The sequence below is a fragment of the Phaenicophaeus curvirostris genome, chromosome 1, assembly GCF_032191515.1.
Source record: "Phaenicophaeus curvirostris isolate KB17595 chromosome 1, BPBGC_Pcur_1.0, whole genome shotgun sequence".
Classification (NCBI taxonomy): domain Eukaryota; kingdom Metazoa; phylum Chordata; class Aves; order Cuculiformes; family Cuculidae; genus Phaenicophaeus; species Phaenicophaeus curvirostris.
Genome location: NC_091392.1, coordinates 80,997,073 through 81,025,054, shown reverse-complemented (window position 1 = coordinate 81,025,054; position 27,982 = coordinate 80,997,073). Strand labels below are relative to the sequence as shown.

The 27,982-nt window shown below is 39.8% G+C and overlaps 1 protein-coding gene and 2 long non-coding RNA genes across 4 annotated transcripts in view; 1 reads left to right on the top strand and 2 right to left on the bottom strand.

The window, feature by feature from the left end:
- The window catches only part of LRP6 (LDL receptor related protein 6), a 704,489-nt gene that overhangs the window by 13,823 nt on the left and 662,684 nt on the right, over positions 1-27,982 (bottom strand). The gene's annotated exons all lie outside the window — the stretch shown is intronic.
- LOC138716710 (uncharacterized) lies at positions 874-14,110 on the bottom strand. Its single transcript, XR_011336714.1, has 3 exons — positions 13,668-14,110; positions 2,873-2,967; positions 874-1,106 (listed from the first exon to the last, which is right to left on the bottom strand). It is a non-coding gene; the product is annotated as an uncharacterized lncRNA (long non-coding RNA).
- Positions 14,672-27,982, top strand: part of LOC138724938 (uncharacterized) — a 105,948-nt gene continuing 92,637 nt past the window's right edge. Inside the window, exons 1-2 of one of the 2 annotated variants that reach the window (XR_011338136.1) lie at positions 14,672-14,745; positions 17,327-17,460. This is a non-coding gene — a long non-coding RNA (uncharacterized lncRNA). Of the gene's footprint in view, positions 14,746-16,984; positions 17,297-17,326; positions 17,461-27,982 lie in introns of those variants that run through there. The other variant, XR_011338135.1, reaches the window with a different exon arrangement.

Sequence of the window (27,982 nt, the reverse complement as noted above, 5' to 3'; positions counted from 1 at the left end):
CATCTTATGGTTTTCCCCGAGTGCTTGTGTTGCACTAGATACAGGCTTTTCTAAACTGTCAAGGTTTTCTGACTCCACTGTTCATTTTTTGACTCTTGGTATGTAATAAAAAGCCTACTATATTCATATTAGATTTTGGGAAGCAACAGTCACTGGAAATAATATTGTTAGATTCGGCGGTTCCAGGCACAGAAATGGACAGGTAAGAAAATGTATATGGCCATTATACTGAGTGCCAGCTTTTCACCCACCTGCAGTGGGAGCACCACCCATCATGGTGTGAACACATGGTTTGGAACTTTCTTCTTTACGCTTGGCCGTGTTGGAATCTGTTGTGAGCCATCTGGGCTAAACCCTGTGTTCCCCAGTGGGACATGTATGCTAAGAAGGCTTTCTCCTTTTTGTTTTCCCGATGACAGTAAGTTTTTCTCTCTTTGTGCTGGAGTAAGGAAAGATCAGAAACTGTAGGAGTAAGGAACAGCCGTGGTGGGTGAAGAAGGAAGCAGTTATGTTATTATTGGATTTTTTTTCACTTATGTGTTCAGATCCGTTTAAAAACACTTGAAATGCATGTGTTTCTGCTGTTAAGAAGCCTACAAAGAGGGAAAGTGACTGCTTGAATGTCCTGAACAGGAGTGCAAAGAGTCTTCCTTTCTTTTCCACTCTGATGCTTGAGGATGCAGGGCTAGCAGAAGAGATGAAGGGGCAGAGCATACCAGCGTGCATGCAGGCTAGCTATAATGACACCCCAGCTTGCCACATTTTATGCATTAATTAAATGTTGCTAGAGACTAGAAAGCTAAGTATCTAAGAATTGAAGGACACCCTCTCTCCCCTCCCCCATATAATCCGTAGAACGAACTATATTGTGCTGCTCTAGAACCTTGGTTTTTGGAGTCTGGCACTTCTGGTCCTCCTTTCAAAGTTGCTGGCATGATGGGTGAGCTGGTGCTAATTACAACTGCGTTTAGCCCCTGTGGGGTTTGTCTGTGGTGCTGAGTGCCCTGTGTCAAAACTTTGATCAGCTTGGAACCTGTTTGGTCTTATTCCTGTTATTTTCTTCTGGAACCTTTAGCAATGTTCAGCTTCATCAAAAATACTTCTGCCTGAGGGTGGAGAAGGAAAAATGTCTTAGTCTAGGCCGCTCCCTACCACATGCTCTTCTTCTCCCATCCTGGCTCAATAACTGATGGTAACATCTGCATCCCAGTGAGCGATGTCATCACAGATGAGGAAACCAAGGCATGAAACAAAAATTGGGATCAACCAGCAGGCCAGTGGCTTAGAGGCGAGAATGGAAGGGATACAATCCAGCATGCTGTCTCATTGGCCACCCTGCCTCCTGTATGTTACGAATGCAGCTTTAGATGTTTCAAGAGATGCTTCTGTTAATACATTTCACACTAATAATGATGTTGTATTATAAAAAAGCTGGTAACAGAAAGCTTAAACACCAAAAGAAGTGCTTATTTAGCGTGATTAAGCCTAGCTATCAGCATACATGAATTCTCATAGGCACCGTATTTTCCGCTTAGTTTTTCCTTGTTTCTTTGCAGGCAAACCATTCTGGAGGTAACAGTTGTGTGCAGCAATAGGCAACTTTTCTGCCTATCCATGTACTACAGGATACTTTTAAGATTCGCATATATAATCACTGCAAAGGATTTTACTTTATAATAACAGTTTTAATACCCAAACAATTTTATAAATCAACTCAGAACTTTTCAGAAGTTGATAAAAAAAATTGTAGTGAGGTGGTAGCATTCACTTAAAATATTTTTATAACTTTAAAAATAACTCCAAACCAGCTGGCTAGGTGGGCAGAAATTAACCTGGTATCAGGCCACATGGAGCTCACTCATACTTTTGCTCGGGAGTTAATGTGCCATTGAACCTTGGCAGCTTAAGGTGTCTCTATTTTCAAGGGGGGGTAGGGAGGGAAGTCAAATGATTTAGTGACTGAAGAGAGTTGCCACTTGCGTGAGCTCCATCCCTAGGGATATGACCTTTTTAATCCTCTTTAGTTAATGTATTGGTGATCTTTACTTAGGCAGAGTAAACAGTGCTGTTCTGAACAAAGGGGAGGTCATGCTTCCTGCATTACACTCTGACCCCGGGGTCGCGGCCTTTGTTCACTTCTCAATGGGAATTGCTCTCTGAGGGCCACCACAAAATGGAGAACTAATTTAGGCACGTGCTGGCAGAGAATGGCAGAGTATCAGGTTTGCCTGCCCCAGCCTCCAAGCGCGCAGCAGTCACGGCGAGAGTAAAAGTCAAACTGCTTCAAAGAGGATGTGTTAGCTCTTTACTTACCCATGCCTGTGGCGCTTAATCCCTCGTTGGACTAAATATATTGCTCGGGTCTTCCCCCTGTGCTGACAGTAATCCATTTTCTCTGTTCACAGTCTTGAAATGTTTCTTTTCCCCTCGCTGGACTTTTCCAAATGAAGAAGCTTAGACTAGTGAAAATCAGAGAATTTTTCTCTTCAAAGAAAGAGAGAAACCTCATGAAAATTGCAGCATTAAGCTTGGGCCTCAGAGGTCTCAAAATAAGCATTGTTTCTCAGCCTGTAAGGAAATACGATGCTGTGTCCCAGCAGATCGTATTCATCACCTTTTTCATAACATTTTCTCTGTGTTGCACCAAGTAAATATACACACATTCACGCAGAGTCCTGCAAAGCTGAGCATGGTAAGCGTGGGGTACTAAGCCAAAGTGAACTAGGATGTCCTTACATTTATCACTAATTTTATGCAAAAATGCTGATTTTTTTTGGCTTCAGAAGCAACTGGTGGCAGAATGTGATGCATCTCATTCTTTAGTTGCTGTAACCAGGGAACGTATATAAACATGGTAGCTGAGATAAATCACCTGGAAAGCTAGTGTATAGAAAATCATCACCTTTCACTGAAAGGTGTTTATTGTGGTTTTTTATCTATATACTGTTCTTCACCCAGCAGTAAAATCTGTGAAATACAAGAATGGATCATAAAATAAACTGTAAACACCTCTTCAGTCAAAACACTGCTTCTCCACATTTCTTCCTTCTATCAAAAAAAAAAAAGCCCTTAATTGCTGATGACAGCCAAGTCGTGTAAAACAGCAGGGTTAAAACAGCACAAGGGTTGTGTGTGTATTGGGGTGAACTTAAAGTGTTGGCATTACAAAAAAAAGTAACGCTATGATAGCAAGCTTTGAGGCTTCTGTGGCTGTCAACATGAATAGGATCAAAGTAAAAAATGTGTATGACGGTGGATTTTAGCTCTCAGACTTGGGTATTTCTGGGCTTACTGGTTCTTTTTTTCATGTTTTATGCCACTATTACTGCCTGGAAGACTCTACCGTATTGGTATAATGGAGTAACTTCATGTTACTGCTGATTTAGGGAACAATCCTGCAAATACTAGTTTCTGTGCTGTTTACAGTTGTGTTCCCCTTGACTCCTTTTAGACTGCTCCCATAAACCATCTGATCGATGCTTCTCAGCCTGTCTCCTCTGTACACCTGTGGGTGCCTCTTGTGTCCAGCCCTCCCCTGTGGAGTGGAAGGCTTAACCAATGTTGGAAGTGGCTCAGTTGTGCCCGGGGGTCGGGAGGAGTGCATGGGCAAGAGATCCCCACAACCTCCACCTTGCCCGGAGCATCCTTCTTTCGAGGCTTTGCCAAGGCACAGGGCAGGGCTGGACAGAGAGCCAGAGGTGGTGTTGCTGCATTCGCTATGCAGATTTGCCTTCTGTACTAGCCTTTTCTCTCTGGAGAAGACAGCATGCCACTTAACTGTTGCAGGCTTCCAAGCATTGTTTTTTTCTTCTTCCTCCTTCAGATTATGTGTTTTAATATGGATTTGCTTGATCTAGAATAATGTCACTCTCTTGTGCGTAAGATAGAAAAATGTTCGATTTTTCTCCTCTTTACTCATTTTAATTTGTTTTCTTTGCATTCAAGTAATTTAAAATGTTACACCTTTGCCTTATTTTCTCTGGAGTTGTACTACTTAAACAAACACTTCCAATCACCTTCTCTTAAAGTGCATTCTGCAATACAGCAAAAAGAACCTCTTTGAACAAAAGAAGTGGCCAAGCAACTCATATATCATTCCAGTCTAATGAAAACTTGCATTCGAAGCTGTGCCAAATGTGAGCTGCAGAGAGTTAGTATGTGAGCAGCAAGTGACACTGACTACAGCAGTACTGAAATCAACCCTTCTGTGTCCTTTATTCGTTACTCAAAATTTCCGAAGTCCACAAAGTTTAGATTTTAATGGAAGCCAGTGGGGAAAGGTTTACCTGCTATACTCATTATCCAATAAAAATAATGTTGTTAGGTTAGCATATGTATAATCCTACATGTGTTAATTAGTTATAATGAATACATCTACTAATGAAAATACAAAGTCTATCCCCTTTCACCATGTGTTCTTCAGTAGTATTTCGTTTCTGTTATCTATAGGATTTTAAAGACTAAGGGGAGCGTCAAGGCAATGCCAGTTGTGTTCATTTTTGTTTGGTTTTTTTTTCCCTTAAAGCATTGATACAGTCGTGCTTTGTTTAGAGGTGATGAGCTGCAAGAGAATTTTAAAATGTGGACAGCTGCTCAGAGAAAGAAAAAAAAGAAAGAGAAAAATAGTGAATACTCAGTCAATATTAGTATTCTAAAAGATTGCTTTTCCCAAAAAAAGATATTGGAACTTTGCGATAAATAGGTTTTGCAATAAATAATAATGACTACTTGAAAGGAAACCTAATTTTTCCTGAGTGTGCATGTCAACTATTTCAATATACAATATGATAATCTAAGATGATGTGGTTAGAAGTGCTTCTTCTGAAAGCTTCTTAGTAAGTGGGGCCTTTTAGAGATTTTTTACTTTGCATGTTTCCAACTCAAAAAAAACCCAATTGTTTGGGGTTTTTTGTTTTGTTTTGTTTTGGGTTTTTTGCTTTACTGTTTAAGAGAGATCTTTATCCCTGGCAAAGTTTGGATTAATAGAATGGACGGACAGTAGTCTACTCTGTGAACTTAATTCCTCAGCATTACTATTCCAGTGTTTTCTCTAGCAAGTGTACCTAGTAAAGCTTAACGGTGGTTAAGAATTTTTTCTGATTTTCTAGACCAAGTTGTTACTGAAATTAGAAATATGAATTATTGTATTATTTTTCTAAATTTGCTTTATTAAAAATTGTTTCCAAATTTTCACCCCTGCTGTGAAAACTAAATAAGAACCATTCATAATTAACAACCTCTTCTGTTAATCAACTGTTGTACACCTGTCTATTCTGCTTTTAGTATTAAGCCATTTCTATTAGCCCATTTATTTCCTTGATCCTTTGGATAATGATTTGCAATACATCAGTTTATCTAAGGAGAGAAAAAATGAAAAATTAAAATATAGTCTTATAGAACATGGGTTTATTCAGGCTTCAGATGTACTATGGAAATTACTGAGTCTATTCCTTACTTTTTGAGGATAAACATTTTCCTAAGCACCAGAATGCTGCATATATATTTAAGCCCAGTGTAACTCAGCAAAATTCATTTGAAGCAAATGCTTATTTACCCAATTTGCCTTCTGGTAAAATCTCTTCTGCCTCTTTCCATTGAATACTTGAATAAAAAGAAATATGGGATAGCTTCAAAATGCTGCATGGATACAGCATTTTGGATACAGCATTCCGTACATTTGTGTGTGTGTGATTTTTACATTAATACGAGGATAAGTAGGCAATACAAAACAGACTTCAGTTGCACCTGTAAAAATAAAAATGCTACTTCTCCGTGAAACAGCATTGCTGTATTTTTCTGCAGTACATCAACACCTTCCCTATGTTTTCCACTAGCATTATCTGCTTTGGAAAAAAAAAATGCAGAACAGCCTCAAAATGGCGTTCTCTGTTAGGGAAAGGCAAAGACGAAAGCTGGAATAACACAGTAGTTCCAGCACAAAATTACCTTTTCCAGTAAATATCCAATAAATTTCTTAGACCGATTAAGGTTTTGGCCATTAACTGGCCAGTAAAAGCCAAGCAATAATACATTAAATCTGCTATTCCTGTAAAAATCTTCTCTTGTATGTATGGGATACGCACATGCTCGTATAGCAAAAGGATAAGTACGTTAATAAAGCAAAATTGTGTTTTACATGTCCCCACAATGAATCTAAAGTATCTCTTTTCCTTTCCCCTCTGTGCTGAAAACCCAGAGCATTGCCAGCTCAGTGCTGGCACAACGTTTTGCTGTACGAGTACTTTATTAGCCAAAATCCCTGATCTTTCTGTCAGTCTCCCTAATTGTTTCAGGTCTCATGCAGGAATGAGGTCTTACATTGAGGTAGTCAGAGAGCTGTTAGTTGTGTGTGTTCTCTGAATGTGGAGATGAGTTGTTACGATAATGTTGGAAGATCTAAAATTACTGCTGGTGTAGTGCTGTTATGATCAACTTCTTTTGTATATTTCTTGCTCTATATTTTATATATATTAAGATGCTCTAGATGACATGTTTATTTGTATCACCAAAAAAAAAAAAAACCCGAACCATGCCTTCTATAATTTTTCCCGTTACAGTTCAAATGTAACCCTTTGTTAGTTACCTTCAGGCTGCATTATTAAAATATTGTGATTCCTATTAAGCCATATTATACAAAGAGAATATTAATTTAAAGTCTTACTCTAATAGTATCCAGACTTACTGGGCAGTTATAACCTAAGACCATAAATGCATACACACACGTACATGTCTGTCTCGTGTACAGCTCTGTCCTGTTGCACACAGCACACACGTGTGCAAGCACACGTGTGGAAGAGATGAAGCCTGCGATCGTGTTAAAGCGGGTGTTGGGGGAAGGAGGAATTGTTTAATTTTCTAACAAATAAATGGTGGTATTAATGTGGGCTTTAGATGACAACTTTGATTTTGGTATTTGGCTTCAAAAGTTTTTGAAAAGCAGATGCATTTCTGATTGAGTCAGGGAGAGTTCTCTATTTCAAACCAAGTCTCACTGTCCTGTTGCCAAGAGGCAAAAGCCTCTTTGTCTTCCCTCCACACAATTTTCTTACTAAGTTACTTGTTTGTCCGAGAAAAAACGCTACGCAGTTTTCTTGAAATTTTTGATGGACCAAGAAAAATTAATTGCATTATGTTTCCGTTGATAACATTTTTGAGAAATATAAATTTAATAATTGCTCTTTTAACATTTCAGTGTTTTTATCCTCCATCTCCAGTAAAATGCATTTATGCCCTGGAAAAAACGGTTAAATTTGAAACTTGAAATTTCCACAGACTAGTCACTAGTACCTCTTGGGAATTCTCAGCATTCTGAAAAGGAAGTTTTTTTAAACAACTGAAAAACATAGTTCACTGAAATAGTCTAGAAGCAGCTTTTCACATTCAGCCATTCCCCCCCCCCCCCTTTTTTTTAAGGTGATGCCAGTGTTATCATTCATGTTGCACTTTATTAGTGTACACAGCATAGTAACAACTCCATTGAATAGCTTCCTTATGAGAGTGTTTGCATTGGTTCCATCAGGTTGTAACAAACCTCATTAAAATAAGCTTTATTAAATTATGGGATACACTTACTCTTCATCTTTTAAAAAGCAAAATGAGAAATTATGTAGAATTTTTTGCAGTAAATTTCTGCATTGCTGGCAACACCAGAATGAGCCTCTCTTTAAAGACAATTTCACATGCCACATAACGTAAAGGTACTCTAATGTAAAGGTCTGTTCTTTCTGTATGAACAGAAACAGTTCCTTTCAGAATGCGATGCTGAGTTGAGGCCTTGCTGCTGCTGCATCTGCCTGGGAGTCCCAGAAATGTCCCTCCACCGCTGCAGCTGCGGATAGTGCAGTGAGTTTGAACTTCCGAGGCACACATCCTAATGTCATGCCTCAGTCCCAGCCTGCGTTTGGGAGCGGGGCAGTTGTCCCTTCAGATTTGCTAACATCCTTTCTCTGTATACTCTGTTGGTTTTGTCAAATGTGAAATGTGTGTGTACAGATCATGGAATGCTTAACTGGATCTCTCTGTGGGAATGCATCTTTCTGGACAGAGGAAATACAGGATCACATGTGTGTGTGACATTTTGTTTACTGGAACTGAAAAGTAGCAGAATACTGTTAAAGCCGAATTTGTAAATTTAGACATCCATTCAAAATGTAAGAAATTTAATAATGCAAGTGTGACAACTTTAGCAAGTATAACATGACAGATGGGAAGAAAAAACCCAAATGATTCCCAGGAAGACTCTCCATGGAACGCAAATTCTGTGAAGTATTGAATTGAAGATGGTTTTCTTTTTTTCACAAATATAATTTATACCTACAACTGATATAAGAATGTAGAAGCCTGAATTAACTGTTGAGGCAAAAATGACTTTTCTCAATAAGATTATTCTTCTCTCAACATATTTTATTTTAATGACAATAATGGGTCAATATTATTCCTGTTAGGATTTTTTTTTTCAAGAAGAGGGCTTTTAAATTTACTAGTGCCAATACACACTGTTACAGTTGTGTGTATATATATACAGACTAGTGCTTTAGTTAACCGAGATAGACAGATGAATCTAGGGTCATCTTATGTACCATATATTTTAGTTTTAATAGGCTAAAGAAAAATATTTAATTGAACCATAAAGCTGAAGTTGGCTATATAAAATAGATATGATAGTCAGCTTATAAACAGATTGTGTCCGTATGAATTCTGTACCTACAACCATTTTGCATTAGGTAGCTCCGTGTACCAAATAACTGCAACTATGCTATGAACGTGTTGCCGTAATGGCCATCCCTTTTTATTTTCATATAATTTAGGCATTTTTTTTTTGTCTTTAGTAGCATCTCGCTACCAAAAAAGCCATGGAGGAATTTCTGTTGTCTGTCAGTCTTGTTCCCATTACAATTAATTTTGTTCAGGGTTAGAGCACTCTATTGTAATTAAAAAAAAAAAAAAGAAAAGAAATTCTTGGTATCACAGAACTTGATCACGGGACAATTACTGACTAGTTTAAAATCCTTTAAGTAATTTAAAATATAAAGGTATTTTAATCCCCTTTTTAGACCTAAGAAATTTTTAGTTTTCATCATGTAGATTTGCTTACTTTTTGCGGCTTAGCATTTTCTAGAAATTATTTATTTTTTTTTTTAACAACGTGTTATTTACCTTTCTTTTTGCTCCTTTATTTTTATTTTTATTTTTCCTTTCAAATTCTCTCAACTCCTCCCCCGCCACAGTAGCTATTCCTGCAGGGTTAAGCAGAGGTGTGCACTTAAATAAACGGAGGGCAGCGAGTTTTACAATCCCCTGCCTTGTGGATCCTGGGAGATAACTATTGCCAGGACAGAACAGAACTAGACTCGCCAGTCCCTGCTGAAGGCAGAGCGGCATCGGACGTTCAGAGCCTCGCAGGCTGCAGGCTTGGCACGGGGAGCCCGGCGTTTGCCCTGGGCAGAGGAGGGGTGGGCATGGGGGAAGGGGCTGGATGGGGTGCTGGGCAGGGGGAGCGGCGTTGGACAGCCGGGAAGAGCCCCGGAGAGCGACCCGGAGCGCGGAGCTGCCTCCTCTGCCCCGTAAGTGACATCTCAGAGCCAGGCTGCCTGCGCGGCCAAGTTCAGCTGCGTTTCCAATAAAGCAGAAGTGAGCTGCACGGTAGCCGAGGAGCTCTCTGCTCAGCTGGGCACCAAACTCTGCCACTGCCTAGTTTGCAGCTTGCACCTCCTTCGCAAACATGGATTTGCAGCTGGGTTTGCCTCCAGGAACTTTGCGGCGTGCTCACGGTAAAGGAGCAGAAGCCAGTAAATAAAACTCTGTCCTAGGCTTTGATTTGCTGCTGCTGATGTGAGTTTTCATGAGTAAGCGTGGCATATAAGCAAAACATTAATACCATCAGTTTCGAGTGTACATCTGTACGGTAAAAAAGAAGGAGAAAAAAAATAGCTGCAAGTTAAAATTGTGTTGGTAACACCCTTTAAAAAACTGCTAATGCCATGCACTGTTTAATGCCTCCTTTCTTTAAAAGAAAAAAAATAAATAAAAACCAAAACACTTGTCCTACTGCCAGACTTTCATTCGTGTTAATACCAGTTTAATGCCAAGTTTGCTATAAAACATTACTGCTAAAATACAGCGTATTGAAGGAAAGGTTTTTGCTAAATGCTTCATTGTGTGTCAAAGGGAAGAATGTGGAAATACATCCTTGTTTAGCTTGGAATCACTTATTTCAGGATTGTCTTTGTTTGGAATTTGAACGTTCTCCCCCCATAATTTAATACACTACTGATCCATTGCAATTAACATGAATTATTCAACAGTAGAATAGAACTTTCTGAAGTGACCTGTGCGATGTGTAGTTACTCTCCTTTCTATTAAGTGTACACCAGCTTAAACCCAAAGATCATCTTTGGGCCCTTTAGAGAAAGATTTCAAGACTGTTTTGCTATTATAATTATTATAATTATTATTATTATTATTATTATTATTATTATTATTATTCCCTGGAGAGTGTTTTTAAAAGAAAAACCTCTTTAAATATTAAGTAAAGCTATTCATGGTGTGTTTTTTATAACATGTACTGGAATAATTGATACAAATTTAAAAAAAAACACACCAAAATGCAAATTTATACTTTTCTGGATAGCTTAATCTTAAAAAATTAATATGTTTGATTGGATTATTTTTTAATTATTTATGTACCTGATCATTCTTTTTTTTTAACATTTCTGGAGGTTGTCATATTGGAGACAACCCTCTATTGAAAACGAGCCATAATATTTAGAAAGAAAAAAATAAATCTGCTTAGAGCTGACCTTAGTTTTGATGCTGGTATCACATAAAACTGAGATGAAAGAATAAGACATATCACTCTGAGTTAAAATATAAGCAAATTAACTTGTGCATAGCAGGAGTACCTGTAATGAGTTTTGAATAGACAGAACTTGTGATAAGGGGAAAGAGGTTATAAAATTATGTAATAGTATAAATTGCGGTGTGAAAATATTGGCTTATTACTGTTTACATAACTTGAACTTACATGGGCACGGTGAATCTTAAAAAAATTCTTCCACTTCCCTTTTTGGAATTCCATTTTTATTAAGTGAAGCTTACAAGTTGTACTTAACTTAATTGTTTTCCTCTTTCTTTATTTTTTAGTACTGCGGTAACCTAAACTTAGATGACTTTCAATCTTATTTTACAACCGTGGTGACAGATATAATGCAGTATATATCTCCTTGAAGAATGATAACTTTCAGTGAATGAATCTGAGCCATAATTCTGTAAAAGCGATGCACTTTTAACCCTCCAACTGCACAAGAATTATCTTAGTTATGAGACCAGCAAAATCAGAGATGAAACTTGGCTGTTTTCACATTCATACAAAAAGTGAGAAAGGAAAAGATAGATATGGAGAGTAAAGTACAAGGAGTTCTGTATTTTCACACAGAATGTACAAAAATAAACAAGGAGCTAAAAATAGCATCTGGGGGAAAAAAGAGGGAAAATCATTCAGAAAACCTATTAAATACAATAAAATGCTATCAACTAAGCTATTCATATACTTGAGTCTGATCCTTCCCTAATACACAGATCTGTCTTTTGTATTACAGTGGCTTTAAAAGTTGTTGAATGCAGTATCGCGTATAATCTCTTTTTTTCTGTGTAGGGTTAACAGTCTCATCTGTGCGTATTCTGTTAAAATAAATACTATCATGAGTGTCATGCCATTATTTTTAAACAAAACTGATAAGAGTTTTAGCTGGACATTGTGGCTGACTGCTGCAAAGTCTGTTATCCATAAATTTTGCTTTTGCTTTTTAACCACCTAGAATTTATGCATATACGTCCTCTGCATCCACAGTCTGTATGCAGTAGATACCGAAGTTATTGGAAGAGGTCATAATTACTAGGTGTCATTTTAATCAAATAAAAATTTGTGGGAAAGTTACTGTTTAAATATCTTGTCAGCTATGTCCTGATAATACCTAGTATGCTTTTACTATAAATCCCTAAAAATAAATATTAAAAACATTTTGTGGTTTCACACCATTACAAAAACAAAAAAAAGTCGATAAGGGTAAACCATAAAATATATATTTGGCTCACAAAAGAAATGTTTATTCTCCTCAGAAAGCCAGTGCTTGAACATTGTCTTGAGATCTGAGGCTGGATAAAAATGTGTAGCAGAGGTTCTTTAAATATGCCACTGCCGTAGTCGTTCAAGAAGTGGCAAAGCCAGCCAGTTCGGAGAAACCCACGTGTGCTACCTTGTGCTTTTCTAGACGTGGCTAATAGTGGGCATTTTAACAGAGAAAATAGGATTAAAGTCAGGCCTGAAAACAATGAGATGATGTATAGGTATAAAGTATTTTCTATCAAATACAGTATGTATTCTTAGTAGAGCTTGCTTTTGGCAGCCTTACCAATTAGGCAGAGCATGCAATTGCTTTTAATATTACAAGCTATAATATATTTTAAATAGTCTTAAGTCTTTGCCACTGTCTGTACCACAGCTGAACATTTAAATCCTGCATTTTTTAAAACTACCTGGGTTTATTTAAGGAGGAAATGCATGTTGGAAAAAAAAAAACTATGACTCGACAGACCTCTCTGCTCCATTTTACGGGACAGTGCATTTTTAAGCAGAAGGTTGGAGAGCAGCCTCTTCGGATGGGATCTGAGAGTTGCAAGGGACAGAAACTCACATCTACCGGTTTACATTTTCCATTGCTTTTTTTTTTTTAACTTTTACCTCATGATCAATATTTAGAGGAAAAAAATCAATAAATATCCTTTTCCCTGAAGAATATTTTACAAAGTCTTAGAAACACATGGTATCGACTTTCCCAGTTAGTTGGAACTGCCTAGCTGGTTTGAAAGTACATCAGAAAAGCAGTGATAGCATAAGCAAAACAAATATTAAATGAGAGGGACAACTATGACTTTCCTTAAGTAACCATGTAATCCCTGTTTTCTTATGGTAACATATTTTCCACAAAGAAGACTCTTCAAGGTTGAATCCTGTACAGTCTCCTCCTCCCTCCCCCCCCTCATCCCCCCCATTTAGAGCAAATCAAATGCTTGACATCGTTTTTTGTTAAGAAATCAAGTAAAAAAAAAATTTGAATATACCAATAACAGAAAAAGTATATATATTTTTATTGCAACAAGGAGATTTCATTGGTTGAGTGAAATGGCGAGATGTGACGCAAAAGGACACTTGGACGGGTAGAAATGCTGATGTATGCCAAAGCAGGCGTACCAAGAAATGCTGTTGCTATGAGAGAAACAGAAGGAGAGAGAGGGAGATCGTGAGAGAGCAAGTTGTGGAGGCCTTATTTTTTTTCCTTTTTGGCTTAGAGCAGAGAGGCTGCAACACCTCCCGTTTCTAGGAGGGAGGGTTTAAAAGCTTTCGGTGGGTATTTTCATGAGACTGAGCGTTTAGAGGAGGGGAGGAAGGCGAGAGAGATGCAGGTCACCTTAGAGTACAAAAGCAATTGGAAAGTAGGAGGCTGTATGCACTAAGCCAATGATCTGTGCTATGATAGATATACAAATTAGTATGACAGATGAATCAGCTTAGCTCATTATCCACCTGATAGTATTAAGACTTAGAATTCAAAATTACAAAATTAAAATGCACATAGACACAGACAGACATATATTTATAATGACCCCACCTTTTCAGCTTATGAATTATCCAGCTGGGATACTGACGTCTCTCGTGTAACATTCCTAAAGAGCTGTAATAAATTCACCTTGTGAGTCCATTAGCCAGAAAAGGGGGGAAATAATTTGCAGGATTTTTTTTATTATTTTCTTTTGACTCTCTTCTTCAGCAAGAGGGAAGAAAGTTTGTGCTATGAACTTAGCCTAGCAGCTTCTGGAACGTGAGCCAAGAGGGGCAGGAAGTTGTTTTACAATAGCGTTACAGTGATCCGCCACAAATGGAAAAAGCCAAATGTTGGACTCTGCAAAGAGAAAAAATATCCTTCTTCCCCCTCCTTTCCCTCCTTTTGCCCTTGAAGAGAGAAAAAGAGAAAGGCACGTCGAACTAGAGGGTCTTATTCTTTTTTTGTTTAATTACTTCTTGGAAGTAATGGAAAAATTATCTGACTTGCATATTCCATGGCAAGCACGAGGGAAAGAAGTATCAAAGGGACGTTTAAAAAAACGCACTTGGTAACTAGCAACGGGACTTTTGGCACAATTCCTTGAGTTTGCTTGAGGTTATGGAGGGGGGATGGGAAGAAGAAAAGCAAGTCGACGCAGTACGTTTTCTTTAAAAAAAAAAGGGGAGGGGGAACGGAGGAGAAACTATATAAAACTTTTTTTTAAAAGGAAATGTGTGTTGATCCTCTGTAGCTGAATCCTCAGGCATTCGTGGCCTGTCTTTGCAGCCCGATATGTTTTTTTGCGAGTGTGTGTAAGCGCTCTCAATCCAACAGCAATCATGGCAGCTGTTTTTCTTCCAGCACAGCAGTTGAGCTGTCTCGCCCAAATGCTTATCAGCTTTTGACTCGGTGCCAAGAGAGTTATAAGGGCCAAGCAGCCTGAGCTGGGTTGTGCAGCTGGCTTAGAAGTAAGGGCATGAGAAAAACACAATCAACGATGGTGGGGGGGGGGTTGGTTCTTTTTTTTTTTTTTTTTGTCACATACTGTATTTTACTTTTGCAGGCTTTGAGGAGGGAGAGGTTTTTTTATGTGCGTGCTGTTTCATGGTCCTTGCGGACTGCTGAGCTACAGAGAGACACCGAGGTGCGTGTGAATATAAAGAGAAGCCCTTTTCTCTCCCGTTTTAACCTCGGGAGATGTTTCTGTAGGACCTGCCCCCCCCCCAGTGAAAAGCTCCCTTAGCCCCATGGCCAAGCATTATTGCAATTCCCATTCTCAGCTCCATCCTCCCCACTCTTAATTGCCTTTTTTCTCCCAAACCCCAACTGCACTTTTTCTCCCAACCCCCCTAAACTGCTCCTTTTCTCCTAAACCCCCCAACTGCTCCTTTTTCTCCTAGACCCCCGCAACTGCTCCCTTTTCCTCCCAAGCCCCCCAGTTGCCCTTTTTCCTTTCAAACTCCCCGATTACCCTTTTTCTTCTAACCCCCCAATTGCTCTTTTTATCCTAAACCCCCTCAACTGCTTTTTCTCCTAAACCTCCCCAACTGCCCTTTGTCTCCCAAACCCCCTCCTTTTTCTTCCTAAACCCCCCCTTTTTCTTCCTAAACCCCCCCAACTCCTCCTTTTCCTCCCAACCCCCCCAAATGCCCTTTTTCCTCCCAACCCCCCAACTACTTTTTCTCCCTAACCCAACTCCATTCTCCTAACCTCCCAACTGCTTTTTCTCCTGTCCCCCTCAACTGCTTTTTCTCCCTAACCCCTCAATTCCTTTCTCCTGTCCCAACTGCTTTTTCTCCTAACCCCCACAACTGCTCTTTTTCTCCTAAACCCCCCCAACTGCTCTTTTTCTCCCTAACCCCTCAATTGCTTCTTTTTCTTCTTTTTCTCCCTAGCCCCTCAGTTGCTTTTTCTCACAACCCCCACAACTCCTCCTTTTCCTCCCAAACCCCCTAACTGCTCTTTTTCTCCTATCCCCCAACTGCTCTTCTTCTCCTAACCCCCCCCAACTGCTCTTTTTCTCCTACCCCCCCCGCCCCCGTTCTTTCTCTCCTCCCCCCCGCCGCAGGGCTGTCCCCACGGCGACCCCCGGGCTGCCCGCGGCGCAGGGAGCGGGGGGGACGCTGGGGCTCCGCTCGGTGCCTGCGTGCGACGGGGACGAGCCCGCTCACGCAGGGGCCGTGCCTTCTCTTTCATCATCAGCTCTAACCCTCTGCGTTTCGCTAGCTCACGTCCTCCTCCTCTTCCTTAGCCAGATTGCTCCAGTCGCTCACAAGGGGGAGGCCGGACTCTGGGAAAAGGAGGAGGGGAAAAAAAAAAAAAAAAAATGAGAGAGAGCGCGAAGGTTGCTGCTGCTCGCATTCCTGCTACAAGGGCCTCCCCTTCAGACGGCCTTTGCCAGAGCAGAACTTTTAAAAATGCTGCAAATAAGATCTTCTTTTCCCTCTGCTTTATTTAACCCTCCTCTCCCAGCGCTCCTTTCCCATCTCTCCTGCGCTCGGCTCTACTGTAACATCGCAATGGGGAGGTTAAAGCTCCAAGTATTTTCCCCTCCACTGAGCCTTTTCTCTCTCTCTCTCTCTCCCCTCTCTCTCTTTTTCCCTCCGTTAAAGAAATTGATTTCTTTGAGCGATGAATCGGGGTTTGCTAGTTTGTATGCTGCGAGGATGAAGGCTTTTATTTGTGGGTTTTGGGTTTTTTTTTCCCCTCTCCCGTGTATCACCGCACAGTGCTGCTTATGGAACAAGCCTCTCTCCCTGGCTTTCTCTTCCGTAGGAATATATCTTTCAATGGCTTATTTTTAATGGCTTTAGGTATCTGCGCCATGTGAAATGGGGCGGGTGAGCCCCCCCCCACCCCTCAAACCCCTTGTAGTTTGACCATGGCTGAAATGGAAATATTGGGGGGTGGGGGGTGCAGGGGCTGGGGGGGGTGTAGGGGCTGCACAGGCTGTTTTTCGTCCTTGCAAACCTCTCCCCCCATTCTTTCTCTGCGAGGAGGGAAAAGGGGATGTGCAGTAAAATGCCGTCTCTGGGACAGGTGCCAGCTCCTAGACAAAAGAAGTAAAATAGGCGGTAAAGGGGGGGGGTGTGGGGTGTGGAGAGGAAATTAATAGCCAACAAAAATAGGAATCGAAAATCTCCGAGAGGCAGCGCTGGCGAAAGTGATGGTGCCTAACAGGCCCCTTTTTTCCCCCGAATATTTTCTTAGCGATGGGTGGAAACGAGAAAGTTGCGGCATACTTTTTATTTTCCTCTTCTCTGCAGACGTTTGGAAGCGTGAAGGGAGGGAGGGAGGGTGCCTTTTTCTTTTTTTTTCTTTTTTTTTTTCCCCCTCCCTTCTTTTCCCTCCTTTCTACTGAATTATTCATAGTGTCAGTGGTGAAGCCAGGACTATTAGCATGCATCAGACATGCTGTTTGTCTGTTTGCTAACATTCTTCATTCAAGACTTGTTAACTACCAGACGAGCTTAACGCTTCTCTCTCTCTCTTTTTTTTTTTTCTCTCTCTTTTCCCTCCTCCCCTCCTCTCTCCCTCCGTCTCTCCTCTCCTCTCCCCTCCCTCCCCTCCTTTCCCCTTCCCTCCCGTTCCTGCCACCCCTCGCCGCCGCCCATTGTTGCTGCCGGGCGCTGGCAGCCGGGGGGCACTTTGTGGCAGGGGAGCGGGCGGAGGAGCAGCCGCAGCCGGTTGCTAAGGTAAGGACCGCCTTCCCTCCTCTCTCCCAGGCCTTGCATGCACTTGCGAGGGCGAGGAATGCCACAGCGGATCGCTCAGCGCCTTCTTCTTCCAGGAGACTGCGGAGCTGCAAGGTGAACACCAGCCACCACCGCCGCCCCGGGGGCGGCTGCCCGAGCCTGGGGTAAGATGCTTCGCCACCCGCTCCCCTGCTCCCCTGCCTTTCGGGTTTGCCTGCCGGGCCGCGAATTGCCAAGTAGGAAAATTAAGTTTCGGAAAACTACGTGGGTATCGGCAAATTGGCTCGCTTCTGCCTATTAATTCATTATTAACCGGTACCACGTTACAAGTCCGGCTCGCCCAGGATGCTGGCTACCAGGGATGGGATATCCTAATATTTGCTATTGTTGCTAGGGTTTTTTTTAGGTTTTCTTCTCCCTCTCTATCAAGTCTGCCCCTCCCTTCGCTAGTCTGTTTAAAACCAGCAAGCTTCATTCTCTTAGCAGACAAAGGTCGATCACAGCTTTTATTTCTGAATGCAAATGTTCTAGGACTTGTGCCAGTCTTGCCTTCATTGATTACACTATAGCTCCGTTCTTGAATGGCGCTCCCCACCTTCCCTGTTTTAAAAAGAAAAAAAAAAAATTGAAGGAAGCTCAAGAAAAGAAACAAACAAAGTTGGGCGGTGTGAGGTTTTATATTTATTTAATATTTTAGTCCATTGGGAACATTATTAAACATCCCTGTGCCCAGCAGTTCTAACGCAGCTGCTAACAAGTACGTAAGGTTTAATGCTGTTGGCGTGTGCACGCGTGAGGGTACGTGTTCACCTTTCTCAACTAGTATTTTTTTAAGGTAACTCTGTGACCATCTTCAGGAATTGTGTATCATTACAATTACATTTCCTGATTGTCTCAGCAACGTGAATTTGGACATAAATATTTCCAGGGTTTATATTTAAATTTTATAGCACCCTGAATTGTTCAGGATTAGTTTATAATTACTATTTTTACTATATATTTTTAAAATACTATTTTTTCGTGGCCTTCAAAGGTCCATAAGTGCCATAAGTGTATTTTTGTCTTTATCTTTTACGTGCGCTCACGGGCACATTCTAACGCATACTCACTCTCTTTCTCTTGCTCTTTGGTTCTTAATGAAGGAAATTATTTTAGGTATAATTCTTAAATAGATCAAAGTAGCATGTGAATATAGAGGTACTCAGTTAGGCAGAGTTTGGCAGACGGTTATACCCTTAAGATTTATTACTTCTATGAAATTGCCAGATCTATTAAAATACTTACTTTGTGTTCTTTATATAGACAAGTGCATGTGCAATTCAAAGTATCTGCAAATAAATATATTTTAAATATACTTTATGAGGAAACTAATCCTCTCGTATATGTTTGTGAACCAAAATGCTTTCCTCTGCACTGAAAAAAATGGGGTGATTATCTGAAATGTTTGAGTATTTTCCCTTTAATTTTATTTATATTTATGAATTAAAGTAAACAACAAAAAACCCAAATAAATTTAGGGGTTTTTTTTCCTCCACCAAAAAATATCCTACAAAATAATTAGAATATACCTTATACAAAACTAGTTTTAAATTCAGGCCACTGACAGCATTTTATCACAACCATCTCTGTGTTGGCATTGCATTTGAACTGTTTTATGGCAACATAAACTGAAAAACAACTCATAACTTTTAGTAGTAAAGCACTATTTATTGGCCGATCAAGCTCAAAGTAGAGAATGTTTTAGTGAACTGTGTAGATTAAGAAAGGAATTTAGGAACGTATGGCCTGGTGATAGCTTAAATTAATTTCTTCAAAGTATTTTTAGAGGCCTGTAGTAGCTGCACAGTACAATGCAAATAAAATATTAGTTGAGGGTTTTAACTTATAGTCGTTGTTATAAAATCACGAAGTGCCTAACGCTCCTTACTGAGAAATTTTGGAGCACTCAGTGATATTGCTCCTAATGATGCTGCTTAGATGAAGAGGAATTTTTTTTTCCTTAGGTTCTAATAATTGTTGGGGTTGTTTTGTTGCTGAGGTTGAGCACTTAGGAATATAAAATTGCTTCTGGTTTATTAGTTCATTATTTTGTGGTGGCTTGCTAGAAGTGATTGCTGTGAAAGTAAAAGAAGCAGAATTGTCTTATTACTGATTTATTTCACAGGGAGGATTTCTGTAAGCGTGCCGAAAATGAACATAGCAGTCCGTAAAGATCATGTGTGTGTTAATTGAAGAAGGATTAAAAATCTCTTTGCTAGATTGGTGAATTCCGGGTTTCAAATTTAAAATTATTTTTTGTCTGTAACTTGAAATATAGCCGTTGATAGAGATATTCAGCCCTTCAGATGCATGCCTGCAGGAATTGTGCACAGGAGCTAGGGCATTTACGTTTTGAGTGTTTTGTGTTGGGCTGCCAAGATTCTTGTACAAGATGTTTAATGCCTGGAATAAAAAAAATTAAAAGCATAGACAATAGTTTGCTTAATTAAAAGAATTTTTTTGTAGCTCATTAGGATGAAGTTTTGCATATTTTCAGATAATAATTGAGTGAAACACTGTGAAAATAATCTGAGATGCACTGGTTTTGCTCCAGACTCGGTCGTTCTCCCCCCACCCCCATCCTCCAAGTGGATTTTTATCCTCCAAAAGGATATGTAAGGTGTTGCCGTTAAATGAACAGTCTATTCTTAAACTCCCACCTATTCTGACTAAAAATATGGCTTTTAACAAATGATTCTAACGCCAAGAAAGCAGGGAACGCGAGGGAAAGGTACATATGTTCTAGGCCTATGAGTAATGCAAAGTGCTCAACAGGGAGCACTGTTACGTGCAAGGCAGAGAGCAGCCTGCGATGAAACAAGAGGAGCGTAGTGCTCAGCATTTATTACATATAGGTGGGTTACGATGTGACGGTTGCTTTCTCAGATAATAAATGGGACCTGTGGCATCCTTATTCAGGCTGAACTTTTTTAAATTAATTGGGGTTTTGTCTGGATGAACACTGCCAGGTTTGGATTAGGTTGAGTGAGATTTTATTGTGGGCAACGGAGAGGGAAAAGGGAGGAGGTAGAGAGAAGAAAGGGAATAGAGCAGGAGTTAGCACTTTCAGGTGTGGATACAGTCCAGAGTTCTCATCTCGTTGACCATAGAAAATAATATAAGACTGTGAGGCTGGATTATATTTTGTATGGCTGTATTGGTATAGCACTGCCTTGTAGTACATGCCAAGTATTCATAAACGTTCAGTAGCAGCTAAGGAGAAATAAAAGGAGGGGTGGAAGGAATGCTGTGTTTCATCCGGTTTCCTTTTGAAAATTAATTTCTGGGGGGGGAGGGAGGGAGATAGGTGGAGGCAGGGAGGAGGTACTTCACATCCACTTGGTGTTTCAGCAGCTCCCTTTGCAGGTGGAACCGTTTCACTGTAATCGGCCTTCTTCCAGGTGCCACATATCATGTGGCGTGATAAACCTCAGCCCAGCCTTCTGCCTGGGAGGGCAGCGTTCCAGCTATCCTGTGCTCGTGGGTGCTCAGGGAATGGGCAGGCCTATGTTCGTCACACCTTCCCTCAAGAAAATGGAAATTGTGCCCTGATTAGGCATTTTCTCTTCGAACTGCATCAGTCTCAGCTTGAAACAGGTGCAGGTAATCAGCCCGCCCTCCCTCCTCCTCCCCCTCCTCCCCCCGCAGTGGTGGTGGTTGGGGAGGTCTAATGTATACAACAAAGCAATACTGCCATACGGTTTTAATTTTGATTTATGGTGTCTGTACCTGTCTGAGAAGGAAGGGAAAATAATCTAGAGAGGTGATTGCATGTCTTTGCTTCTCAAATAAGATATACAACACATTTCTTTGTAGCTACATACGTGTTCATACAGCGTACGTGCTAGTACAATGTGTTTGATTTTTTTCAGTGCGCATGCAGCTAGCTAGACTTAGGTTTGCAGCCAGAAGACAAAAAGTTGAAATCCCTGCAGCCAGCACAATAGACGTTCATGAGCAGAGCAATCCCAGCAGATATAAAATGGTGGTGTAGGTGTTTTCAAGTGCACACACAAGTCCTGAGTTTATCCTCCTGTAAGCTGTACTGACTGTGCAACTCTGTACTTGTCTGTGTGCTTGAGTCCATGCCTCATGCACGGCAGGATGAATTCAGTTGAGCTGGAGGAGTTTTGGAGCAATCCTCCTCTACCCAGGTATTCACTAACATAGTACGTATGCACGTTTGTGGAATCGCTGATAAATCTGGCCTATGACTTCTCACTAGCGAGCAAACCAACTTGCGATTTTCCTAGGAATGATGCAGGAATACGTCCACCGATATTCCTGCACTCACATAGAATATTTTCAATTTCCTAGTGACCCCAGTACTAGTAGGATTTCATTAAAATTTGACTCATGATCTCCAAAATAGAACATAATTCTTTTTAAGATGCCTTGATTCATAGGTGGACATGAAGGAATAAAATGCCCAGAATCAGGCCCTTTGCAGCCTGTTGTTTAAAAATATATGCAGGCAAATACAACACCTCATAGTTTTGAGTTGCCCTTTGTGAAAACGATCTTCTTTTCAACAGAAGATTAGTGTTACCAGTTGTTTAGTAGTTGTACATTCTTCCCAGTTGCACACATTTGAAATTTGCAATGCCGTACCTCTGGAAACAAAGGATCTGATCCAAAGGCCTCTGAAGGCGACAGGGGTTTTTCCATTGACTTCAAATGGGATTTGGACGAAGCGTACATACATAATAGTTTGCAATATGACCTGACTGGTATGGTTGTTTTCAGGGTCTTCCACAAAACTTTTAAAAAATTCTAATAAAAATTGTTTAGGCATGAGACTCCAAAATACTCGTCTAAGCTTTGATCGTGTTGTGTTGTTTTGTTTTAAAAAAAGAGGGGGGCCTCCAAGGAGCTTTGTCTTGCTGATGCTCCAAATAAGAGTTTAATGAATAAAAAAGAGTGAATGTTGGTTCCATATATGATGTAGTAGGTGCATTACCTTTTGCATCCTTTATTTAAATCAGGGGAGTCTTTGTGGAAGGAGTCTGTAGATTTGAGGTGGCAATGTACTAATTTATTTTTTTATGCACGGAAGTTTAAATTAACCTCAACCGTCGTATTCTGTTATCTGCCAAGGAAAACGTTTAGCTTCTGTCCAGTCTCTCTGGAGTTTCAAAGTGACTTGCTCTTTTCAAACTTATTAACACACAAATAGAAAAGTAAATTACTTTGGCTACCGATTGAAGATTTTGCAAAGGGGAAGGAAGACGAGCTAAGGAACAATGAATTTATTATTATAATTACCAATATGCCTTTATTAAATATTAATTAAGTCATCATTTTCTGTACCCTTTGATTGATGGTGTTTAAATTGCTGACTGATGTTTTGCAGTGCTTTAAATCTAAGGTACGCATAGCATGTTGCCCATATATTCAGATACCTGCATACAGATATGTTTACTGCGGCATTCATTCAGCTCATGAAATTCTTTTGTCAGTGTAAGCTGATGTTTCCAGAAGAAGGCTGCTTCAGTTTTAATAATAACAGAGTTCATGTGCTTTTATAACTACAGACACAAGTATTTTTAGAATGCCAGATTAGGAAAAAAACCATTATCTGCAACTGGTCTTGTTTTCTTTATTTTTCTCTATTTTATTTTTTTTTGATTGTTTTAGATAATCTCAGAAATAGAAAAGTGCACTGAAAACAGTTGATCTCAGGAGCTGGAAAGCAAGCAGCAGCACCACCAGCTCTTATTCATTTTAATGTTGGAGTGGGGAGCAGCCAGTGGCACTGAGTAGCTTAGAGAAATACGTGTTAGTGATTCTGTTTTACCACCCTGGTAGGCCAAGATACTTCACACTGAAGTTAATTCATCAGAGAGAGAGGTCAGTTAGGAGTTTCTGGGAAGGTGATACACCTAATACTGATTTTTCAACACAAGTTATATTATTCCTGCTAATACATTGCTCATGGAAACTGGGTCTAGAGAGTCACAATATGATAGGTTTTCAAAAAGGCTTTGTTCCGGCCAGAAGATAGAACTACAGAAAAATTCATTTACGTTTTCATCTGCAAGATGTAATAATCATAAAAAAGTTGCAAGTATTTACAGTGTTTTAGATGGACAGTTACTTTTTCAGTTCAGGAGGTACTGAGTTGGTGAACACAAAGCTTTGACATGGACTTTAAGTGCATTGTGAATCTTTTCAGAATTACTCTTGAGTTTTATGGGAATGCATTGTGCAGAAGGGTAGGAAAGCTACTTGGTTGTATCCAAGAGATTTTGATCACTATGTTTGTTTTGCTACCCATAAACAAAGAGCTCTGGTATATTTACTTCTACTTTTGTATATACAGCAAGTATTATTTCAAAAGATTTTACCCTTTGATAAATAATTTTTTTTCTCTTTTTTTGGTATTTATTTTTGTCTTTGGTTGCAGCCTTTTTCTTTTTTTTCTTTTTCTTTTTTTTTTTTTTTTTAAGAAAGGAGAGTTCTCATGGTATTTTTGTTACTTTTGGCAGATGGGATGTATTGTCTTTTTTGTCTATAGGAAACAAAATAGTATATCCAGTCCTGAGTCAGTGGAAAGTCTCCCACAGATATCAGAGAGTTTTGGATTGTACTCTCAAACCACAGTAACACTAATTTAAAAACCTGATACAGGAAGCCTGAACTTAAATGACTCTTAAGTGCGTTTAAAGAACGCTACGTTCTGCGTGACCTTATGGACTTAAGCAGTCAGCTTTTTCACTTTCTTACTTGTCCAATTTAAACCAAGGAATCTTACTTTCTTGTTTTAAGCGACAAAGCAGTGGTATTCTTCCTACTCCAGCATGCATTTATGAATTGCGGAGTGCATGGGAAGGAATTGATCATGTTATCCTGAAATGGATGGAAACTGTGTAACAAGCCCAAAGGGGGTGCACATATAAATTTTGCTGCAGGGGTTCATTATGGGATTTGGTTTTGTTTTTAGTGCTGTGTGGAAGATAGGTGGGGGGGGGTTGTTGCTTGGCTATTATGTGAATAAATCATTTACATCTTTAAATCTATTTTTATTAGTAACCATTTTTTTTAAATGGTTTTCCAACTCAGTCTGCTATGAAGATAGTTGGTTACTTTTTTTAATGGAAGGTTATACGTTTCTCATTCTATAATTATTATAGAAGGAGGAATTAGCATGATCACATGGAAATTTTGTTTCCTAAATGGAGATTTACATTGACGGATTGAAGGTTTAAGGTGCAGATTTACATTTAAATTACATATTATATGACATTTACATTTTAAATTATACTAAAACAATTATTTCTACTGTCTTCTTGGTGCCTCTGAATGTCTCTATAAAATTATTTCATTTAAAGTATAACCCATTCTACAATATATGTTTCACGTATGAGATCAGGGTATTTTTTTGTATAGATGTGTTCCTACTTGGTATAAAAACTGAAGTTGAAGAGGTAGTATTCACGTATACACATTTAAGATGCTATTTAATAGTTTATTTAGGGTGGCAATTACGTTCTGCTCTAGAACATAAAATGCTCTTAGGGAGTTGTGTTTAACAGCATGAACATGGTATCCATCAAATTTTTTGTATTTTTTCCCCAAAATGCTTTCAGGATTCAAAATGTAGTTTCGCTTAAGGCAGCCGGCATGGGGTAGCACTTAGCTGCAGATACAGCCAGCAGAGAGCAAGGTGGTTTAGAGTCTCTAGAAGAACAGAACTGATGTGAGAAAGAAGAGCAAACTGAAAGGTGGTTGTGCCCGTTGTAAGGAGCAGATCAGTATGTAAGTGGGGATTGACAACATAGTATTATGAAGGTACTTCCATGCTTATGGAAGGTACTGTACGTGCATATACATATGTGTTTGCTGGTGAGTATTTCTTCAGTCTATGACACTGCAGTCCACATCTTGCTATCACTTTTTAGCAAGCTGAAGGAACTTAAAGTATGAACTTAATTCTCTTCCCAAAATAGATTTCTTCACATTGTCAGTTGGATGTGCCAGATTTGCACCCATATAAGGTTCAGGGTTGTACACAGAAGCACTAAAATTCCATTATTGTCAAAATAATTGCTGCAAGCCTTTTAACTTTTGATGCCTGCCGAGCTGAATACTTGAAGGAATACACACCCGCCCGGTGGTGATTAGAACTTCACGTGGAAAAGGAGGGCGGTGAGTGAGCCAGTACAAATCCCTGAACTTTGTAACTTCTTGTCATCCCTGTGTTCCTTGTGATATACAATCTAAGCCAAGATACAGATTCATTGAAGGTTCAGCAGGAAGAGCTAACCAGATTTTCAGTCTGTGAAAAAACAGGCCTATGCCTTAACCGTGTGCATTAGTTTTAAAGTTGCAAGTAGTGGGAGAACAAATAGAAAAGTATCACAATTCAGTTAACATTGAGAGATCAAGCTGAAAAAGTACTTTGCCAGTGCACTTGGAGACCTTGTTATAGGACTCTGTATGAGTGTTTTTGAAAAATGCTTATAATGAAATGGTTTACCCAGGTGATCAATGGCAGTGTTTCACATTGCTGTCTAGTGGGTATTGCTTCTAATGGCTACTAAAAAAAACCCTAAAACCATTCTTCACAGAGTGAATTTCACCTCTTTACAGATGACTAGTTCAAGGCCTGCATAGAGTTTAAGTCCCACTCAAACCACTTCAGATAACACCCAGCTTTTTTTATGTCCTTTATGTAGTGAACTACTGCTGCAGAAGCCACTGGGAGAAACACTGCACGCAAAGAACAATTTTTATTGTGCTGTTGAAGTCAATGATGTTAACTCTTTCTGATCAATATAGTCCTTAGTCCCAAGAGTTTGTCTAGTTACCTTTAATATAATATCCTTTAATTTGTAAATTATGTGTCTTAGACATGCTATTATCCAGAAATTAAACCTTGATGTATTCGTATGTGGGAGTTGTGGTGCCCTCATCTGGAAAAATTGGTAAGAAGTTGGGAGATTGTTTTACGCTAAGCCTGGGCTGTAACAGAGCCTCTTCAAGTTTCCTCCTCCTTCTCTGTCTTTGTAAGTTGGAGATAACTCTGATGTTGCCTGCAGTATTTCTTCTGTGAGAAACAGTTGATGTCTGAATAAACCACTTCCAACATATTTGTGGAGAGCACTGAGCTGAGAAGTTGTGAACAGTTTTGAAATGCAGTGCCTGCAGAATTGGAGGGGTTAAATACTGCTTTGCACAAGGCCGCATTTCATAGTTCATATCTGTGTTGCAGCTGCTGTTCTGGTCCTTGGCTTCCTTTGAATGGAGACTTTCGCTCATGGCTTTAGGAGGCGACTCCTCTGGCTCCCAAAATTTGGTAGTGTTCTCTACCAAAGCGGAAGGTTCTGTACTCTCACTTACTTGCTGTGAGGTTCCTTTCATCACCACCATCTTGTAAATTGGTCGCTCTGTTTTATGAATTTATAAGTAGTAGGAGAGATTGCAACACACAGCATGTGCATGGATATAACCCAAATCAAAGTCTAAGTCTGCTCAGAACAGCTCACTAGAAAGGTGCTGTGAAATTGCCTTGTCTGTTGCCCTTCCAGTTTAGGATTCTGCTGTACAAGTAATTAATTAAGATCTGGTATGTTGATAGCATCTTAAGAATGTATGGGGAAATTAATTAGGTCATTGACTGAAAAAAAAAAATGAGTCAACCCCCCCCCAAAATCTCTACAGAATACTAAACAATGACCATGGGAACTACAACTTACAAATCATAACATTTTATGTGCTTGTAGAACAGACAGCTGGGAGGGGACTTTTTAAAATAAAGACACTGGCATATTTTAAATTTTTTTTGTTTGCTGACTTTTTTTATTTCCCTGATAATTGTATTCTTTTTATCCTACTGCTTTCCCGAATGTAGTTGAGTTTATTGTCTGTTTCTTGTTACAGCAGTCTGTCCTCTGTTTGTATTAAAAGTTTAGTTTCTAGAAGACAGTCAAGTGTGCCTGGTTCGTGCAGGATTGGCATTGTGTAGCAAATTGCAGTCAGCTCAAGTGAGCAGGCTTTCTCAGTCACCCTGTCTACAGTTTTCTTTCTCAACAAGGGTACAGCTACACTGGAGAGTGCCCCAGACACACACGTGATGCACAAAGTTGGGAAGCAGACAAGGATTTGACTGAGCGCAGAGAGCCACACTGGTTCCACCATGTGGACAGCTGCAAGCCAGCTAAAGCTGTACTGCTTTGATTACTGCAGAAAGCTGATGGTATTTAAATGAATATTGTAAAAAATTAGGTTCCCCCCACCCCCACCTTTTCTAATAAGTGTGTCTATGACAATCAAATCTTGTATGTGCTGATGCATAGAACTTACTTTTATACCCACTAGTTGTCCCAGACTGCGTTCCTTCCATGTCCTCTCCCTCTTGTACCACTGCTTCTCTTCTCCTCTCATCTGCAGGTGGTAAGGGCTGCATGAAAAATAGTGCTTTGAACCAAAAGTGAAAATACAGGAGACCTATAGCCTGAGTTTCCTGCAATGTTTCATAGTAATGCTCTGCCAAATTTGAGAGCTTTATAGCGTGATTATTGATGGTGCTGAAAATCTTTGGGTGAGTGCTGCCAGTCCCCAAGTCTGTTCTAGTGCTTGAATTTGGGTGTCTCCAGCTGGCTTGTGAGTGCTTCTATAACCTGTCTTCTTGCATTCTCAATATCT